Genomic DNA, 22,636 nt, shown 5'->3' with positions numbered 1-22,636 from the left:
GACTAAGAAGCTATTGGACTGCAAAATGTTTTCATGCAGGTACTTCCATCTTTTGTGTATATAGATTTAGGTTAGATGTGGCAGAATGTTTTTAAACATTCTGAAAACAAGCACAGGAATTCAGCAAATGCCACTAGCAAAAAATTTACAGATATTTTTGTAGATTTTACAAAGCATGGCTATACTTTTGATATAGCATGAAGAATAAGAGCCTAAAACAGAAAATAACAAAACTTTTAAAGAATGTTAATGAAACAGTAATATATACTGATGTTAGAAGTGTTTGAGGAATTACAACTAGTTCAAGATTTTCTAGGCAGCAAAAGGATTAGATGAGATAAGACAGAAGCTGACAAGAAATACTACATTAACCATGTCAAATTCTGGGAACAGAGTTCATATAGAACAGAAATGGAAGTGTGTGCATAAGTTATTTCTGAACATATTCTGAAATAATGTAACTCCTTAATTTCAAAACCAACTGATGTTATCTTGTAACAAAGACTACATCATACCCGTTCAAAACTTAAAAAAAAAACAGGGAAGTTAAATAACATATTAGCTTGGAAAGTTATAAAAAATATGTTGATGTTAACTATGTAAATTCATGCATAAAAATAGATGCTACACAACGTGATCTTGTCCTCATGACAATGCCATAATTTTTCATGCATTTTCTTTTTTGTCAGATTATTATTGTACATTATCAGGCAAAGTTTCCCTGGCTGCTCAACAAAAACTATATTTTTAGAAGTTTTTAATGAATTCTTTGACTGTTTCCATGCCATCCATTCCATGGATCTTTTTCCATTACATCACACAAATATTTAGTAGTATACCTCTAATAATAACAACTGGTGTGGGTTTTCTTACTTTGCTTGTTGTTGTTGGGGTTTTTTGGTTTGTTTGCTTTTTTGTTTTTAAATGGCTCAACATGACAACAAGATTATAATTTTCAGCTCGATTTCTGAACCCAGTCTGGTGGTTCTGGTTTTATTGAACTTTTTCTTTGGACCTGTACATTATGCACTTAATACATAAAGCTAGTATATAATTTGACAAGCTTGCTGTTCTAAGTCTTCTCTTACAGAGGTAAAAAGTCTGCTTAGCTCTTCTCAATGCATTTCAAGATACACACTGAACAGGATGCAACTGAGTTTGCTGTGATAGAGGAATCTTGAAACGTTGATTTGTGTTTGTTACAGCATAGAAATAATAATTTCAGCTTCACATCTCAGATTCAAACTACAGATCAGAAATAAATACTCTAAGGAAGGACTCTCAAAAATATTCACAAGAATGAGAACATGTGTAACATGTGCTCCTGCACTTCATAAGCAATTGTATTGATAAAGCAAACAAATCAGCAAAAAGCATAAGGGGGGGGGGGGGGGGGGGGGGAGGGGGAGCGGACTGGAAAATCAGAGCAAAACAAACAAAGTAGCATATTCTGATTCATAAAATCAGACAAGATGGGTACATTGCTACAGAAAATGTGATTCACCATCTAGTCAAGGAAATCAAACACAAGCTCCTCTGTTCCAGAATATCCACTAATTGTACTGAGATATAAAACACCACTAGAAGCTTAGAATAATAGAAAAGCATGTGGACAGAATCAAAAGCTACATTATAACAAGTCACGAAAAGTGCTTCTGAAGTTAAAAATAGATGGCTTGTGCACAGAGCTGAGATGATAAATAACTAAGATTATGATAAAACCAAGCCACAGAAATAGAATTTTAAATGCACCTTGTTCTTACATAATTGAAACATCTAAAGGGAAAAGACAGTGATACAATACATGACATCTAATAAAAGAGAGAAAAGCAAAAACAAACAACTCTTCCCCTCACCCCAAATCAACAACACTTTATGGACATGAGATGGAGTGGGAAGCTTGAAAAAACTACTACAATGAAAAGATTGTATCTAGTCTGAAGTCAAAAGTAACAAAAAAGAAGAGATTTAAAAGGAAGAAAAGTATTATTCCAATCTAATATTGTAGGTGAACGTTAAATATTATATTAGACTAAGACAATTTCAATGTCATGATATTATTCTCACGTAGAAAAAAAGTATACTTTACCAGCTCCTGAGACCAAAGCAAAATTGGAAGCAATTTATTCAAGCCATCTCAAATTTAAATCACTCTATAAAGAAAACATTAGCAGGCTATGTCTTCCACAAAGATTGATATAAACAGGTAGTGGAGGTAAGATACAAGCTAGTGATTTGTAACTACTTTTCTAGAGACTTTTCTATGATATGGAGAATCATTTATTGAAAATGCACTCATCCACCTCCTGCTGAGGCATCTTTTCACCTCAGTATTTTCTTCCAATCTTCATGATTTGCATATGCTGACACTGCTCACAGTACAGCCAGTACACACACACTCAGGCCCATGGTTATATATTACAAGGTCCCTATTTAGACCACTTTGGAATTATTAAAACTCTATAACCTTCTCTCTAGTATATCAGTTGTTAAAATACGCTTTTATTATAAAGGATTTTTAAGATTATAGTGAAGTACTGATATAGGTGTTATTACTAATAACATAAGTAAAACATCAACATCTGAAAGGAAACATACTAACAACATTATTAATATTTTACATAACATTTATAAAACAAATGCATTAATTTTAATTATTTTTAATATATCTGCTATTATACTACCACCTAATGGTAAAATATAATTAATATAGCACATAACTAAATAAAGATGCCTGAAGATCCCTGCAATTCAATACTTGCAATTAGCAACATCCTTTTCTCTGTCTTTTCCAGGTCTCATTTCTTGTACTATAAGACATGCTTTGTACTCCTTTGCTCATATCTCTATCTTTTCCTGCACTTTTTACTAATTCAATTAAATTTTCCAATCATGGGTGATTAGATCAGCATACATCATTTCAGATAAGGTCATACTAGTCCTGTGTTCAGAGGTATAGAAATTTCCTGTCCAGATACAGTTATGTTAGGAGTTGCTTTGAGCTGTAAAATTCTATTTCTACTTAAAATAGAATATCAGCCTTCTTCCCATTTTATTTTTAAGACATGTTCACTTCAATTAATAGAAAAGGGCCTAGGCCATTTGGTCCTGCTGGACAAATTGAGCAGGAGAAGCAGTATATCCTTGTGGCAAAGGCAGCCAACCACACACATGGGGCTACCACTAAAAGCATCAATAGCAGGTTGACAGAAGTAATAATTCCCAGCTACTCAGCATGTTATAGGAAGGTGTGTGTCTAGTTTTCAATTCCTTGGTACAAGACAGACCTTCATTTACTGTTCTGTCTCAGAAGAGACACAAAAATTATTAGGGGACTGAAGCATGTGATACAAGAGGAGAGATGTAAATAATTTTGTTTGTCTATTCTTAAACAGAGAAAATCAAGGGCAGATCGTCATAGCCTTCAGCTACCCACTGGGAGAATATGAAGATGGAGACAGACTCCTTGAAAATGCACAGAAAAAAACCAAGAAGCAAAGGACACAAGTTGTAGCAAGGAAAATTTCAATTAGATATTAGAAAAAACAAGTCACAATGAAGGTAGTCAAATATTGGAACATGCTACTGGACAGGCTATGAAATCTCCATCATTGGATATGCGTGAAACTTGACTGGACAATGCTGTGTAACAAATTGCTCTGTTGGCCATGATTTCAGAAGGGCTTTTAATTACCACATGGAATGGGTTGTCTGCCATTTTAATAGGCTGTTTTAAACCATCCATCAAGGACTTCCATGGAAAAAACTACCACCACCTTTCTGAACTTCTCCCTCCCTACATTCTCTCAATTTATCCCTGACATAACAACCGAAATATACACAAAATCTTTGCCCAGCTTTTCTGCTAGTATGGCTTAGCACCATTTGCTTCAAAATGAAGATTCCTATTTGCTTTTTTCCCTACCATATGCATCACATCTTTAGGCTAGATGTAAGGAAGAAACTTTTTACAATGACAGTGGTGAAACACTGGAACAGGTTGCCCAGAGGTGGTAGATGCCCCATCCCTGGAAACATTCAAGGTCAGGCTGGACGGGGCTCTGAGCAATCTGATCTGGTTGAAGATGTCCCTATTCATTGCAGGAAGGGTTGGACTAGATGACCTTTAAAAATCCCTTCCAATCCAATCTGTCATTCTATGGTCATATGACAACAACCTAAAAGAAAAAGAATAAATCACCGCAGAAACAGAGCACTTCTTATTTTGCCTAAACAAACAAACAAAAATAAACCCCAAAAACATACACAAGGATGAAACAATTTGTTTACTGGAACATGTATGCCTTGACAGCACAAACTGCAGGTGGATTTAACCTCAGCTAAAAAGAAGACAGATTAATTAATACTTCTGCTGCATATTAGATTTCACTAAACAATATTTGCTTGTGTTCATGATTGTTGAAGACTGCAATAACAAGAAAAATAAAAATATTGCACATAACCAATATTTCAGTTTAATTTTAAATTCAAATTTTTACTTAGCATTATTAATCTGTATTAAAATTAAACCCTCAAATGAAGAGCTTCCTAGATTTATTTGTTAAAGTTCAAATATGTGATTAATTTGTCAACTCAAGCAATTACTACTGCAATTATAAAACATGGATCTTAGTTTATCCATTTTAGTATGGGGAAAATCTACCACTGATAGTAGTAAACACTTTAAAAAGCTAAGCACTAAATTGAATACACTTGTCCCTCTTTCTCCAACTCTCTGTCTCAGCATTTGAGGCAAGCAACTGACCACTGAAGTTCTAAATAAAGTTCAAAATAAATATTCCAGATCACACAAATAATATACATACATTAATATACAAGATACATTTCATTAAAATCTGAATAATAATACAACAGATATAAATTCAGTTTAAAAATAATAACTATTTTTTTAAAAAAAAGATTAATTATGAAGTATCAGAAAGTGATAATCAGATTATATTGGATAACAATACAACGTAGTATCATCATTTTAAAGAAAAGGGCTACCTAGATGAATAATTATGGTAAACTTAAAAAGATCTGACTTTACTTAAATAATAATCCATCTTCATTTCAGCTTTAATTTCTTTTGCATCTTGTGCAATTCTAAACATGGCAATTCTAAACTCATATCTGTGCTCTTAAACATTTTTTCTGCTTCATAACCTCTGGTTATAATCCGAAATGTACATCATGCACTTGGTTGTTCTTTCTGTGTACCAATGCCTTCAAAATTCTCAGGAAGCATTCTGTCCTATTGTGTTGATGTCTGTAGAAGAAATTTTGTTAAGACAACCTTCTGACTTAATGTTTCTGCTGCATCTCTTGGCTGAAAAACTCTGTACACGTGGCTATAAGCATTTCCTTTCCTGCAGTGCAATAATGCCCTTGTTTGATGAATTAAGCATTCTGACATTTTTAAAGCACAGTTGTGATGTTTTATGAGTACAGTATGTAGAACTCACATCAACTGTTACTAGTAAAAGCTTGAGGCTTATGACCACTTTTGTTGAATTTACCTTTCATTCCACATAAAGTAAATGAGTTGGAATTAACAGGTCTGTCCTTGCAAAAGTGAACAGGAAGTCTGACAAAGTAATTCCCTGATAATCACAGCAAATTAATCTTGAAGTCCACTGACATGGAAAGATTCTTCCTGGCATCAAGCCTGAGGAATAAGCATAAATCCCTTATCGTAAAATAGCAGTATTAATTGGGAAATCTTAACTAAGGTAAAGTTAACTTTTCCTTTTTTTTTTTCTTTTCGTTTCTTTTTTTTTTCATTTCTATTTTTGTCCTGGTTAAGAAACACAGTTCACCAAAAATTATGTGTGCGTGTACACAACGTATATGCACACTAGTCAAACTTTGAATACATATCCACAACTGGAAAGTCTACCCACATCTTGCTTTGGAGCTACATGTGGGAATGAGCAAATTCACACTACCAGTTGTGAATTTGGAAACATTCTATTTTCAAAGACATCACTTCTCACAATTACATGCAATTCAAAATGTTGCTTTCCAGACATAACTTACTCTGAGAGAAACCTGGAAGCCTGATGTGGGGGAAAAAACCCAAAACCACCAATCTCTGTTAGTAGAAACAAATATTCCAGAGTTTTATATGTGGATCTTGAAGCTGTCAATCTCACACCAGGGACTGATGCCTATGAATTGACCCAACTGATGAAGCAATGATGTATAATTGCAAGACTCTTGTAACTGTGTGCGTATTCCTGCATGTTTTGTAATTGTGTTAGTATTCCTAGTTTGAGTCTCTTTTTCAGTATAAGTGTGAGATCTTAGACATAACAGAGCAGTGAAAAACCACACCATGGTTAGTTATACATTAATACAGAAGTATGACATTCCTTTCTACACTCTGCAAACGCACGATTTTGAGTACTCAATATTGGTACCATTAACTGTGATGAAACAAACTTCACTATGACATGTTGGGGGTTTTGTTTGTTTGGTTTGGTTTGTGATGGTGGGGGGTTCTGTGTGTTTTCTGGGAGGGGAAAGGGGTTAATATATTTTCTTTTTCAAAGGAAAATACTGGTAGTGATATTCTTAGAGCTACTACTAATTATCACATTGGCAAGAGTTAATTGGGAACCAAAGCTAGTGTTTCAAATTCTTACACAAATATGGTAAGCTAACTGCTCAGAACCTCAGAAGTTTCCTAATCATCATGGATCCCTTCCCTGCTCCCCCCATATCAAATTGTACAAATGTATGTCTATACATACTAAGAAGCACCATCCATGTCTTGTATCAAGAGAGTATTTAATCTCATAAAACAAAGAAAACCTTGTAGTCTCCAAAGGTGGTTCATATCACTGGTGTGTTAACATAAGTTAAGTATTAACACTTAACAGAAGCAGAGAATCTCTTAAGGATAAGATAACACCCAAAGCATGTCCAAATTGATGGACACAAGCATAAAAGCTTACATACTTTCTACATAAGTGGTCTCACAACTACACAGAAAAGCAGAAGAGGTCTGCACATACTGATGATCATGTGCATGCAGGGGTCACAACCAGGGCCAAGAGACTGAGATCTGAAAATACAAGGCATTTTACAAAGATTTTGTGCCCTGCAAAATTTACCATTAGGATAGAACAGTCAACAAAAAGTGGATGAACATAGAATGGAAGTTCACGCCATTCAAGATTAAACACTAAACCAATGGTCAAAGTATGCACTAAACCGACACAGCAAAAATACCAACACCCATATAGGTTGTACCTCAGTGCTCTCATGGTCCAAAGTGAACTGCTACTCTTTAGCACTGAGTTTGAAACTTGGTGTTAGACAGAGCTGTAAAACAGGCTGGAGCTCCATTCATACCTACTCTTAGTGAAGATCTTTCTCAGCCAATGTACAATTTTTTAAAGATGCAAGATTTAAAGAACAATCTTAGTAAGGAAGTAATTTCAGCACATGTATTCACAGGATCACAGAATTGCTAAAGTAGGAAGACATCAGTGTAGGTCATCTAGACCAGCCCAAATTCTCAGAGCACAGTAACCTACTGCAGGTTGCTCAGAGCAACCACACTCACAATAAAATAGATTCTTGGGTTTAAGTAGGATTTCCTGTGTTTTAATTCATCCCCACTGTCTCTTCTCTTGTCCTTTCACAGGATACCACTGATAAGAGTCTGGGTCCATCATCTTTACTTTCTCTAATCAAGTATTCATACAGCTTGATAAGGTACTCCTGAGCCACCTTTCTCCAGGCTAAACAATTCAGCTTTCTCAGCCTTTCCTTATTTGACAGATGCTCCAAGCTGCTCATCATTTCTGCTGTCCTTTGCTGTGCTCATTCCAGCATGTTCATGTCTCCCTTGTTTTGGGGAGTACAGATCTGGACACAGCACTCCAGATGTGTCTCACCAGTGCTGAGTAGAAGGAAGGATCACCTCCCTCAACCCACTGCCAATGTTTTGCCTAATGCAACTAAGGAGGCTTTTGGCTGCCTTTGCCAGAAGGGCACACTGCTGTTCATGTTCAACATGTTGTCCACCAGGACTCCCAAATTCTTCTCTGCAACACTGCTTTCCAGATAATCAGCACCCAGCCTGTCCTGGTGCATAGGGTTGATCTCCCCTAGCTGCAGGACTTAGAATTATGCATCATTGGACTTCATGAGATTCCCGTTGGTCCGTTTCTCTAGCCTGCTGATATACCTCTGAATGACAAGACAACTACCTGACATTATGAGGTGTACCTCATGTACATTGACGACCGCAGCTGAAGTTTTGGAACAAAACAATCAATTTTTTGAGGTATGTACCTCATCAAGTTCAAGAATATGAAAATTGGCTGGACCTTTCTAGTCCTCAAGTTGTCAGTTACATATGGCAAACTTCAACACTAACTTAAGGCTTGCCTCCTGCTCCAAAACAACAAAAAATCCCCAACTTGTCCCTGGTCAATATGGAACATAATCATGTCTTGAAATGTCATGATTTTTTGATGATATCTTCGACAATGATAATCATTGATGATGCTGTCACTTAAGACTTGTATTATGCTGTTCACAAACTATGAAAATTACTGAACTACCTCAGAATTAAAGATTTCCTGTCTTCTCTAATTTTCAGAACAGCAACAGATTTGTAGAAGAAATTCATGTCTCCATGACCAAGATATATTTTGAAATAAAACCCAAAACATCTTGCTACTACATATAGATATATGCTTTCCAAAATAAGTTTCATATATCACTGTCATTAAAATGTAGAGAATAAGGAACTTCAAAAGACAATCAGATAAGAGATCCTGCCATGCCTGTCATGTAGCTCCAAACTCAGAAAAATATTTAATCACTTAGCTATGTAGATATGTACTCAAAGTATTTTTTTGCAATTGCGCCTAGTTCAGCTTACTTAATCTACAATTATGTGATTTAAAGCAGGCACTAAAGTCCTTGTTTTTCTTCTCAGAATAAGTACTCCCATCACCAGCTTATCATGCAGACAACAGAGCTCGATAGAGAGAGGAACCTGGAACTCCCCAAAAAGGAATTCACATGCTCTAACAACTTGACTACTGGAAAAAAGAAAGAAAACAAAAAAAAAAAAAAAAAAAAAACCACAACAAAACAAAAAAATGCATCTTCTTTATTCATGTATTGAAAGATGAGGCTAAGGTGCTTAAGGTGGTGAATCCTCTTGTAGATGAACATTTGTGCTACATTTCAGTTATCTCCTACTGACTAACTCAGGGCACTTGCACTCAGAATGCTGCCTTCTGCAAGTCTCTCTCTTCAGCAGATAACTGCATGGAGACAGGCACAAACAGCTCAGGCACACAATCAAAGGTAAGCTCCACAGACATCAGGCTCTCAGACAAACTCTTGGGTTGTATGATACACTTTTGTAGATTTAATCCCAGATGCCCATTTATATTGACACCCAAAAATCTCTGAAAATTATAGTTCCATACAGCCAAATTAAGACAGAGTCATCTGTAAGGTATCTTCATAGCCAAACTGATAAGAGCAAATCATAAAAGCACTGAACACAAAATTTTTCATCAGCTGGATTTTATCACTGCAGCTACATTGACTGAAAATTAAAGGCCACCATGTCAATACAGTGTCAAAGACTTCCTGTAGAAACATGAGACGTAGAACGGTGTTGAAAGTAATAAGAAAGATTAAAAGTTTCATCAAGAGTGTAAGGAGATACATGAAATAAAATAGTTAAACAGGAGGAAAAAGGTAAAACATAGATGGCTTTTTTGCTTCATTAAGACACAAGGAAAAAACAGAGTGTGTGCAAAAAGGTGGCTAATGTGGACAGTTTTAGAATGAAGAGGTGAGAATTGCCAGTCTTTGGGGAGTGGGAACATCTAATGTAGCCTGTAGAACAGCAAACTTGCACTATTAAAGGTATTGGTTTATTTATACCCTCATTCATAATGCATCTTCTATCAATAATTACCTTCCACAAAACATAGTGGGAATTAGCTTTACTGGGATTTTTTGATTGCTATTACTATTGTACATGAGATGACAAAGATCTTATGCTTTAAAGAAGGACTTTAATGCTAAGGTTAGTAGCTGGTACTCTGCATCTGGTGGTAATTCATGGAGTCTGCAGACGACAATATGGACAAAATACTCAGCCCCATGTCATTATCCCATTCCAACACAACTGCAGTCAACACACAGACCCTCAAGATATTTAAGTAGCATATATTTGAAATGAAAATCATTCTTCTAAAAGCTGTCCAGTTATATTTCTACCTTGTCTATTATCCCTTTTCACAACCACGGGGTGGGGGGTGGGGGTGGAAGGAAAAAAGAACAAAAGGCAACATGAAACCTCATGCTTTCCATGGCTTCCACTTTCAAAGGAGAGGGGGAAAACTATCTCTCACTAAACTCCCAACACAAAATGATACTGATTATCCTCCCATGAAATATGCATATTGTTTGCTCCTACTAGTCATCAAATATTCTTTACTAAAGAAGGACTTGTTCTTTGCCAGACAACTTCATTGTTAAAGCTAGCAATGGTGTTATCATGCTCACAGCAGAATAGTAGAGATACAATCCTTCTTTGTCATGCCAAAAGCAGACAAATAATCACTCATGTTGCAATTAACAAGGAGAAATACCATTATCTTTATCAGGCTTTCTAGTCTTGCATTTCGTAACATAGATGGAAACCATATGGGAGAAAAATGTTAATAGAAGCCTCTACAAGCCAAGGCTTGGATGTTTACCCCAGTAACCCAAAGTACAGATATTTATAAAACTGACAGGCCCATCAGAACCCCATGAGGAAGGGGTTCTGATGATCAGAAAAACTGGTGGCTCTGCAAAGGTAACAAATGATCACCATTTAAATTAGCTTTCTTATTCCTCTTGCTACTTTTTATATCCTGATGAGCCACACACACTACCACAGATAACCAAACTTTGTTCCACAAATAACGGTGCAGTTACTCTGTATATTAAATGTTAGGTATTCATCAATTAATATAGCAGAAACATTTTAATAAACTGGTGGGAAGAAATTTAAATTTGTAAAATTCTTTTCTTAGTTGTTTCGTGTCTTAAGCAAATTCTTTAATGTTGTGGCTTTGTTCAGTTACTGATTTGCAAAACTATGTGCAAGTTGAGATTGCACATACTTTAAAGGTATTAAGTCTCAAATTGTACAAACACATGTACCGTGTAATATTTGCAAAAAATCCTCTTAGTAGGTTTTTTGGTTTTTATTTGCAGTACTTACTTATAACTAGTATTACATAGACAAACTAGTACAGAAGCAAAATCTAAATTATGCTTTCAGACTGTTACTTGCATTTTAAAATACAGTTGGTGCCAGGTTAATTGTGACTTTAGTGAGCACAATTCTCTCACTATCATTCTGTGGATTCCCTACAAGAAGGGATTGGTGTGTAGCCTACAGCACACCAAAGAATGTGGTTTAATATCAACCTGTCAAGCTAGAATTTGCAACCACAGTAATTACTAGTGACTGGATTTTGACACACTAAGCATGACTGTGCTCCTTAAAATTGCTGAAATAGAAACCTGGAGGGAGTGGAAGAAATTTTAAGAAGTATCCTGGTATCAGTACACTGATATGCTGTGGGAAATTTATTCACAGTATTGTCATCTGGTCACTGCAATTTCTACCAGGATTCAGAGGTCTACCCTGTGATAGCCATGTTGATCATTCTCAAAGAATGCCTCCCAAACAAACAAAAAACCCCCACAGTTTTGTGTATAGCATATACCATGACTACTGCTGAAGGAGACAAATTGGCAGATTCATTACTCAAAAATTTTCATGCACTTTTAACATGACCAAGTAGGACAGAGGAACCCTGCATCTGCTCCCAGACACTATATATTTTGGCAAGATCTATTGCATATGACTCCTCTTAGAGGCCCTGTTGCTCAGTATTTTTTGTGATACTTATTTCATGCCTATTAAAATCATTTCAGTATCTTTGAATACGTTGGCCTACAGGTTCCTTGGAATATCTTCTAACAATGGCAATAATTAGGACCTCTCTGGAAAGAAATGTTAAACCCAGTGAGGATTTTTAGAGGGTTTTGGGGTGGTTTTGCTTTTGTACTTTTTGTGCTGTAGGAGGGAATGATACCCTTGCACCATTAAATATCCAGAGCAAATCAGTCTCCAAGTTTTATCCAGAGATATCTCTATTACATTGCATGAGGGAAAGCAACTTTCAGAGAGCAAATATTTAGTACTCTTTAAAGAAACTAGGTTTACTGGCAACATCCCAAACTGCGTATCTCAAAAGCAGAGCCTCCCAAAACATTAGCCACTCCCAAAATATCTGTCTGTGATCTTTTGTTGGTAGGCACAAATCCTGTAGTTAAAACTCTGACATTTCAGGCTGCATTTCTGGAAACATTTCAACAAAGATCTAAATCCGTTTCCACCCTGCAAATTTATTTTCTGTGACTATGGGTAGTTTTGAATTCAAAATTTTACTTCTGTTAATTGGCCTCTGGAGCAGAACAACTTCTGGAAAATAAAATAGTGCTTGCTCAGCACTTCCCATTTTCACAGTTAGCATTTGAGTTTCATTCTAAACGAACATGGAAAGGGGAATGCAGAATCACAGAATGGTCAGGGTTGGAAGGGAACTCTGGACATCACATAGCCCAACACACACACACACATGAGCCTCCTGCTAAAGCAGGTTCCCTTAGAGTTGTTGCACAGGATCATGTCCAGGTGGGTTTTGAATATCCCCAGAAAAGGAGACTCCCCAGCCTCCCAGGGCAACCTGTTCCAGTGCTCTGTCACCCTCAAAGTTTTTTCTCACATTCAGCTGGAACTGCCTGTGTTGCGGTTTGTGACTGTTGTTGTCCTGTCACTGGGCACTGCTGAAAAGAGCCTGGCCCCAGCCTCTTGACACTCACCTTTAAGATATTTGTAGACGTTGATAAGATCCCCTCTCAGTCTTTCCTTCTCCAGGCTAAACAGACGCAGCTCTCTCAGCCTATCCTCATAAGGGAGATGCTCCAGACCCCTATTCAACTTTGTAGCCCTTCACTGGACCCTCTCCATTAGTTCCCTGTCTCTTTTGAACTGGGGAGCACAAAACTGCTGGACACAGCACTCCAGATGTGGCCTCACCAGGGCAGAGTAGAGGGGCAGAATCACCTCCCTCGATCTGCTGGCCACACTCTTCCTAATGCGCCCCAGTATCCCACTGGCCTTCTTGGCCACCAGGGCACCCTGCTGGCTCATGGGGAACTTGCTGTCCTCCAGAACTCCCAGGTCATTCTCTGCAGAGCTGACTTCCAGCAGGCTAACCCCCAGCCTGTACTGGTGCATGAGGTTAGTCCTCCCTAGGTGCAAGACCTTACGCTTGCCTTTGTTGAACTTCATTAGGATCCCCTCCACCCAACTCTACAGCCTGTCTAGGTCTCACTGAATGGCAGCACAGCCTTCTGGTGTATCAGCCACTCCTCCCAGTTTGGTGTCATCAGCAAACTCACTGGGGGTACGCTCTGTGTCTCCATCCAGGTCACAGATGAGTAAGTTGAACAGGACTGGACCCAGTACTGACCCTGGGGAACACCGCCAGCTACAGGCCTCCAGCTGGACTTTGCGCCACTGATCACAGCCCTCTCTGCTCTGCCATTCAGCCAGTTCTCAATCCACCTCACTGTCCAGACACACAGGTTCTTCATTACAAAACATTGCTACTCCATTTATATCACAACTTCTAGAGTTACAATTCTTCAAACTACATTTTGTGGCACAACAAAAATGTTAGCATGATAACACTATCTAGTCAAGAAGGAAAGGGGAAAGCTTTCAGAAAGAGTTGCTAATTTTTTTACATAGACAATAACCAACTTTTTTGAGGCTCTAAGGAATCAAGTGTTGAAGATTTCTTGATTTTTATAAATTGCAACATAGGGTTCCAATTTCAAAGGAATCTGAAGATGATGAGTAATAGATAATCCCTTGGCATTTCCATTTCCACCATTTCCTTATATATATATGAACAAAGACAGCACACTATAGACAATTGTGTATACCACGACGATTTCTTATACACTTGCATGCGATTTCTGAGGTGCATTGGGAATTTCTATTTACACTGGTATTTTCAGAAATATGATCTCCACTCACCTGAAAACCTTTTTGTGTGTGTAGATCTTAGTACAGAAAAGTACATCATGGAAACATGAGACTTTGGCTACCTTGCACATAAAAGTCTACATAGCCAGTACCTAGAAATCCACATAGCTATAGCACAACACTAAAACTATTGAAAAATATAATATTCTTTCAGCTGTGTTTTGGTTGGTGGGAATTCTAATACTGACAGAGTCTAAAACCCACAAAGGGTTCAGACCTGCCGCCCTTAACAGATGCATGTGCTTCTTTCAGTTCAGGCATTCAGGCTCTTAAAGGAGTCTGAGATTAAAGTCAGTAATATCCTTTGAATTTCTTATCAGCTAATTCAATAGCTGACTGATTGTTGCTGCATGCTGATTGTCATAGAACTCATTCTTATTCATCTATGTTATGCATTGCATAGGGGGCTAAGATGTTTAAAATGGGACTGTGAATTCAGTGGCAAATTTTCCAAAAGTTCACACATCACAGTCATTTTCTACAACCAGTCCAATTGCTGAAAATCTTCCGAAGCACATATTTCCCCTTTCCTCTTTGCCTTCATTATTCCTAAAGTATAATGTTTGTTTTCATGACACAGAATAAAGCTGCACTAATTAAAATCTACAGAAATTTTAACTCGTCTTTCTTTTTCACAACTGCACTTTTACAGACAGAAAGATAAATGAGTTTAAGCCACATGGTGATCCCAGGAGTGATAACTGCAAGGGATAATTAAATATATGCAACACATTTTTAAAACAAAAATTATGGAGTTTGCATAAACAAAAAAACGTGTATCAAACCACTGTAGTCCTAATATTATAGATACTTATTATGGAAGTATTGGCATTGAATAATAAAACTAATATACATGGTTATACAGAGACATGTTAAATTCAATGTACAAAAGAACTTTTAAAAATAACATAACATAACATAAAATGGCCTCCCAGATCACTATCTTATTACTTGAGTACTAAAGAACTGGAATACGCTGAACAGCAGGGGGGGGGGGGGGGGGGGGAAGCAAAAAAAAAAAAAAGAAAAGAAAGAAAACCAAAAGATTTTTCATAGATACCTCTTGCCTTTGGTGTTTTCAGCTCAAAGCCAGATTTTCAGAGCAGTTATAACTATGCAGACCCTAGCAGAAGTGTTCAAGTGTCTGATTACTTCAAAATAGACCTAAATTATGTTACTTGGTACAAATGGCTAGTTTTAAGCTAGCACATTTTCAGGTTTGCAGGTTTTATTAGCTCAGTTCTCATGCCATGCTAAAGCAGTAAGACTATTCTAGACTTAATTTGATCTTGAGGGCATCATGGTTGCACTTGCACAATGCTTAATCTGACCTAATCAGCCTGGCAAAACCAGAGCAGCTTGATGTCACTGCATCTGCAGCACGGTTGCTCTACAAACCGGTTGATCCACCCACTAAGAATTGACTGTTTAAGGTATAGAGAAATAAGATGTAGGCTTTGTAACTGGAACTGAAGTGTTAGATTCTTTCAGTAAACTACATATGCACATCAGTTATATTTATTGGAAGATACAGTAGAAAATAAGTTAAAATTTAGTATGGAGATCTTCACAAAGACAAGAACACTGCTGATTTCTCCTCTGAGGGGAAAAACCCCCAACTATTTAACAATAATAAAAAAAATAGATTTTCTGTTTATAGACAATATTTCATTAAGGACTTAAATGGGTCCATCTGCAATCTTTTGTGCTTCTGCATTGCTACATAAAGGAAAGAAAAAGGGGTGTTTCCTAGGCTTCTTAGATGTGTACTATTTTAATACTACAAACACAAGCAATTTGTTTTAAGAGACATACCATTTGCAGCTTGACTACCACATTACAGTTGCGTGAAAAAAATTGCAACACACAAACCCCCTTAACCTCTATTAGTCTTCAGCTGTATGGAATGCATTTTAACCTGACAGATCTTGTGTTCCACTGCTTTAATATCAAGCCATATGTAATATTCATCAGTTTAAGTAATGTTGGAGACAAACACTATTCACAGCAACTTCCTCAAACACTGAAACAAGTAGCTGCTGTTGAACATTACAATGCCATTTATTATCTATCTTAGCAACAGAGAGAGTTCATTATTGACAAATTAGTTTCTACGTTACTGATGTTGAGCCATAAATAATTGGAATCAGCAGAACTGCTCCCAAGCATTTTTCTGCTGTGCTTTTACATATGGCAACTGCTTGGGACGGGTAAAAAATACATATTTCAGGAAACAGTTTTCTCCATATATATGTATTTCTATAGCATTTACTGCCAGCTATATAATATCACGTTGATCTTGTAAATGAAACTGAGGGAGTCATAACTTTCTTTAGTATCTCAAATATTTCTAATGATAACTCATGTGTTTTATGAAGCTGGTAGTTCAGCAAACACCACTATTTTGAATGAACAGCATAAAGACACTGTAAGCAGGTTCAGTATGTGCTGCAGTATATTATCAGGCAGATAAAAGTACTGGTTTTCCTTCAGTTAAAGGAAGTATAAGTAAAAAGGAAGGCTTTTCCTTTAGTAAAAAAATAGCCTTAAACAAACAACAACAGTAACATGTCAAGATACCACAAACAAATGGTATTTTGACTTTGTAGGTGACATTAGCTCCTGATACAACAGTGCAAAGCAGGGAGTTTGCACTGGTGCAATTGCTGTGTTTCCTTTGATCAGGTAAGGACTGCTGTCTCCTAATAAATTCACAGATGCTCTGCTTATCTAAAGCTTTATACACAAGGTCAATGCAAATGCATCTGGAAATACTGTTCCAGCTAACGAATGCTGCTATAGCCCAACAGAGCAGCTGCTGCCATGTCTCCTCAGTTTAGTTGGAGTAAGGGTGACATGTCAGAATCTAGCTGATAAGCCATGGTGGGTAGAATAAGCTTTGGGGGCAAGAAGCCAAAAAATTGTAAAAGTTACAACTGTTTTTTTAAATCACTGTATGAAGAAAAACTTGAGTGACTACCTGTATAGTCTCCCATGTCAAAATCAAATACACTCATGATAAAACCCATGAAACCTGCTAAAACTGATATTCTAAACCAGTTCTATTTTTTCATGACTGCTGTCTGCCTACTGAAGGCTTTTTAACCTCTATTACACTTTCACTGCAAAATAGCTAAGAAATTTAATTTTCACAATGAACTGAATTAAAACTTAGTAGCTATCTGATTGCATTGATCCTACTTTTCTTACTTCATTGTTATTAAATATTTACCACCTGCTTCTGGAATTTTACACTGTAATGACTGCCATTTTTCATAACCTCCCACTGGTTTGTACTGAATATGAGGTTAGATGGAAGCACTAAGGCTAGTATTTCTGGTTAGATATATAAGTTTTCTCAGTACTCCATTCTGGAAAAAGAATACAGGTTTTATGTACCATACGGGTTATATATGTCACCTCACTCTACCTATAAAGTGCAAGAATGCACTGAGGATAGAAGGCTAACCACAACCAGAAACAAGTTTGTGAAAAATACAAAATATATTCTTATCCCTGCAAAAGAATGATTTCATTATAAATGGTTGTTAATGTCATCTAGTTATGTTTGAAATACCATATGCTCTAGAATTGTTACAGCCCACATCAGTCACAGCAGTGATGAATAAAGATACTTAAATGGGCTATAACCGGACTGGTAAAAATGAAATAGACTTCTTCCATCCATTGTTCTGGTAAAATGTGACCCAAAGCAGACTAAATCCACAAATGGTTCTTCAGCTTCGGATCTAGCCATTTAAGAAGTAAGGTGTGAACCATTCCTTTCCATTAAGGCTGTTAGCATATGAAACTCTTAAAATAAGCTTCTACTTTTATTCTTTTACTGAAACTTATTGAAGGTGCCGCACACTGAGTATTTTTGTCAGGATAACAAACGTAGTAGCTACTTGACTATATTAAATCTGGGTTTGCAGCTCCATTGGCATTAAATATTTACCTTCCACTTCTGAAAATTCAACATTTTAATGAACAACTTCAAGTTTTCCTTGCAAACTCCCACTGTCTTACATCATGCTGTTGGAAAGTAGTAGCAAAGGTTAGCATTTCACCCATCACATGGAATATTATACTCATATCTGATAAGCTGATGCAGAAATGGTACTCTCATATAATTAGGTCTCAAGTGACTTTAAAACACATGAAAAATTCCCCCGAAGAAAAACAAAATAACAGAATGACAGATTGAAAGAAAATACTTTTTTCCCAATTTTAAAATGCATACCATGATTCTTATTTTAAAGTAATTTTAAATTTGATCATTTCAAAGTAGCCATTATGAAGGAATAACCAGGTGTAAGGATCCCCTTTACTCTCTGGGGTTGATAACCTGTGGTAAAGTCAGTTTCAGAGAAAGAGGCTTCTGCATGCCCCAGGTAGGTGAGAGGGGAGCAGATGTGAAGCATACTGACTGAGCAAATGCCACCCCTCACACTATGTACAGCTTTCCTACTCACAAAATGTTACTTCAGACTACGCCTAGATTTTTTTTTAATTGTCTTCCTGAACCATAGGGTTAGAGGTGATTTGTACAAATGGAGCCCAAGAAACAGAAAGCAGCTCCAGATAGGACCTTAAACTAAGCTAGCTGAAGCTTTCAAAACTCATTGAAAAAAAACTCTAGCAGAACTGGAATTTCAGAACAAATATCATGGAAAAATAATAGAATTCATCAGTATATGAAAATACTGTCAGTGGGAAAAGACAAAAGGTTGTCTACAATGGAAAGGATTCTGCTTTAATTTTTGGTTTTTTGCACTAGGGCACCAAAACATGTACAAACACATACACATTCCAGATGGCTAAGGCAAGCACACTCATTGCTAATAGATCCAAGACTTTGTTTAATACCAACTTCACTCTTGCAGAAGCAGAATTATCCCTGCAATACTGCCAAGATCAGTGAAAGCATAAGTTGCCTGCTGTGCAAATAGCATTGTACCATCAAGAACCGCCCAGAAGATACATGCTAGGTAAGTGTCCGTGTCCACAGTAAGCCACCTCTGATGATAAATTGTGCTTGTGCAGACATTAGAACTTTAACTAGAGCTCAGTTACATGGAAACTGAGCAATAATCAGGCATAGCTAATTCATAAACAGACAACATATACATCATGGTTTTATTTGTCAAATCTTGCCATCTGTTGCATATGTTGTAAGTAGAAAAATCAAAGAGAAGGAGTTGATTTTTCCCCTACAGTGACTAAACTCTTTTGAATTCTTCTATCTCCTTTCAGACTGTAATACACAAAAGTTCATTGTCTTAAGGCCATTTTGCAAGTTTCTGGCAGCCAAGAAACAGTGAAAAATATGATTATCATATGAAAGGATGCCAAGCATTTGAAAGCAATTAAAAAAAATAATAAAATGCCTCTTTTCTTTTAAAGTACTTTATTCAGATTTTTCTTCCAAACCTGTTTCAAACTGTATCACCTGCTACATTGAGAAAAAAGTATGTTATAAACTCTTAGTAACATTTGTTTTAGTTGGTGGCAGAAAAAGAATTCTCTAGTGAGCAGACAAATTCAAAAAGGTAAGTTAAGTTTCCAAGGCTCCCATATTCAAGACAATAAAAACAGTATAGTCATATCCTTATATTCTTTTCATTACTCATTTTTTAAAAAGTCACTGATTAGCAGAATGTGACAGTAAAGAGTCACATTAGGCTAACCTAATAATAAACACCAAATCTATTTACAACTTCATAGAAAATTAATTTTCTGAAGATAAGCATCTTGACATGGTTTTCCTTTATTTCGGAATTACTTCAAAATTCTTCACTAAACATAAATATGTATAAAATGTGTGTTCATATATGCATATGTATGTAGGTATACACACATAAAAAGTAATTATGAGTGCAGGTGGCTACATGTAAAAAACCATGCAGTCTGACATGTTTCTTTTATCCTTTCCTTCTAGCAGATGCCTAAGAAAACGGTCAGATGAAGCAGAAGAAAAGCACAGGGTAAAATATTATTAACTGTTATATGAAAGTGTCAGGCTAGGGTTTTAAGCTGAACATTCAGGAATGAGATGTTGAGGCTGCCGTTTATCTGCCTTTAACTGTACCATCTCATTACTTATGAATAACTAAAAAGCAAATAGAATTAGAAAGAATTACAAATTTACAAAGAACATCATTGTACCAGTGAGTATTTGAAAGGCATCCTCAACATTCAGTTGTGCACCTGCCACACCGGGCTAGGTAAGTCAGCATAATAGTTTATAAGTCTTATAGTCAGGCATTGCTAATGGGCAAGCCTATATGTTTACAGAACCAGATTGTATTCACAGTCTCTGTTTTTGGTGTCTACTTCTCCAGTAACTGATCAGTGAAAAGTTGTAAACAAAACCATCTGCTGGTGTCAATATTTTTTTTCCTAAACAGGTAATCACTTTCTCTGCATTAATTGCTGCTCATTTCCTTCCAAAGTAATTTTTCAAGGGGAATGACATGGTTAGGATGGGAAGCTCAACAAGTTTTAGCATCCAACTTCCTTTACAGACAGCAAAAACTTTTTTTAGGCAAGATAATCTACCACGACATTTCCATTTACAACTAGCTAAACAAGCTATTAAATGTACAGTGTTAAAGTTTTATAGGCCTTGGTTTTACAAGGAACTTAAAGGCAGGCTCAGTCTCCTCAGCCTTCTGACAAAATGGCCACACTGTAGCCTGAAACAACTGGCAGATCTGGTTAATTTTAGCAGGTTGATTTATAATGTTATAATGCAGCTGCACTCCTAGTAAGTCAGAATGGGATTTTCAATCATGGTAATCTATCTTTATTTATCAACTTTGGTTTCTGAAGGAAAATGGTTTCTTCTAGGAGTAAACAAGATCTTTACATGCAATGTCATCCTTAAGGAAAACTTGGTATTTTTAACACCATCACTTAGCAATAACATAAACAGTGTCTTCCATCAAACTTTTCCTAACCAGACTGGAGGACTGCATGCTTGAGGCATGTTGAAGGTTAGGCTAGCTTCTGTTTTTTCAGGATGTTTGAAACTGACACATCTACACTTGTGTATCTACAAAGATTTCACATTCCACAAAAAATTGAATAAGAAAACAGTTTACACTTAAAGTTTTCTTAAAGTCAGTACCTGCTGTAGCCTTAACTAACAGCTAAGTAGGCACAATCTACACAGTATGATACGGTTATATCAAGTGGTCCTGATCACACAAATGGTTATGTGCAATAAACCATTGTTTATACACACATGTTTATACATACAAAAGCATCTGAATAAAGGCTCTCACAGGCAGAAAACTACCTAGATAAATTGGAAAAACCATGAATACACCTACCCTATTTAAGTCATCAACCTGTTATAAGAATTTCTAGTTAAAAACTACTTCAGTTATCACCTTCTAATATCTGAATGTTATGTTTTCAGTAGGTCAGCAATGACTTCAAATGAGAATAGCTATAGTTTGGGTGGGTGGGGCAGGTGGAGGTGAATATAAGTACTTTCTGTTCAAAGAAAACAGGATATTCTTATAATATCTCCATAAGGATTAATACATATAATCATAACAGATTTTACTTGATAACATTTTTGTTGTGCCAGTAAAGCTGCCCTTAAAATATATTTTACTAAGAAATACCTTCAAGGCTTTGGGTTCCTTGTGGTATAAATCATACACTTCAAAAGAATTACATACAGGATGAATGTGGTCCACAATATCTGCCACTGACATTGTTTACCTCCAGGTGGAATTGAATTCCCTGAACTCTGAGGAGCAATAATGCAACATATGTGAAATCAGGTCATTTGACCTCTACCTGTATTTTACATGATAATTCATCAGGAAATTATTTTTTAAAATCCAATAACTTTAAAGTTACTAGGTACACAAATTTTCTGTGCCAAGCAAATGAATTTTAATAGCTTTGAAAAACTAAAAATCTCACTCCTTTCATGCTGTCCTACTGTTTTATCATTTCAAGCCTTATGCTTTCATGTTTGCTGTTTTCTAAGCTATCTTAAACAATGTGTGCAAATACATCAAGATATACTATAATGTTAATATTTATTATTTTTATTAAGACTTATAAAATAAATACTTTATATACATTCATATATTCTTTATAATCAGTTTATTATATTTATTCTTCCCAGAAAAGAGTAGAACTTATATCTTGACAGGACCACATTATTGCTGTGGTCAGTTTCCAAGGATCAGGAAAACTGTAACTTTTCAAATAATGTCGATAGTTCTTGCTAATGTTGGTTTTTTTAATAACAAAGACATTTTAAAACTCAGGAGATCATGAAAAAGGAGACTGCAATAAAAATTTACTACAATTCTTACTTCTATTTTTAAGTAGCAACTAAATTAATCGCAGGAGTGATTTGTCTTAGCCCCCACATTCACACCGGTAACAAAACACTTGACAAATGAGACATGCTGAAAACAGACACACACATGGCTAGAA

The 22,636-nt window shown here is 36.3% G+C and overlaps 1 protein-coding gene across 2 annotated transcripts in view; it reads right to left on the bottom strand.

The window, feature by feature from the left end:
• Window positions 1-22,636, bottom strand: part of PCDH7 (protocadherin 7) — a 284,000-nt gene that overhangs the window by 58,109 nt on the left and 203,255 nt on the right. The gene's annotated exons all lie outside the window — the stretch shown is intronic.

This window comes from Falco biarmicus, chromosome 1, assembly GCF_023638135.1.
Source record: "Falco biarmicus isolate bFalBia1 chromosome 1, bFalBia1.pri, whole genome shotgun sequence".
Classification (NCBI taxonomy): domain Eukaryota; kingdom Metazoa; phylum Chordata; class Aves; order Falconiformes; family Falconidae; genus Falco; species Falco biarmicus.
The sequence above is the reverse complement of the archived record's forward strand: the minus strand, read 5'-3'. Positions and strand labels throughout refer to the sequence as shown.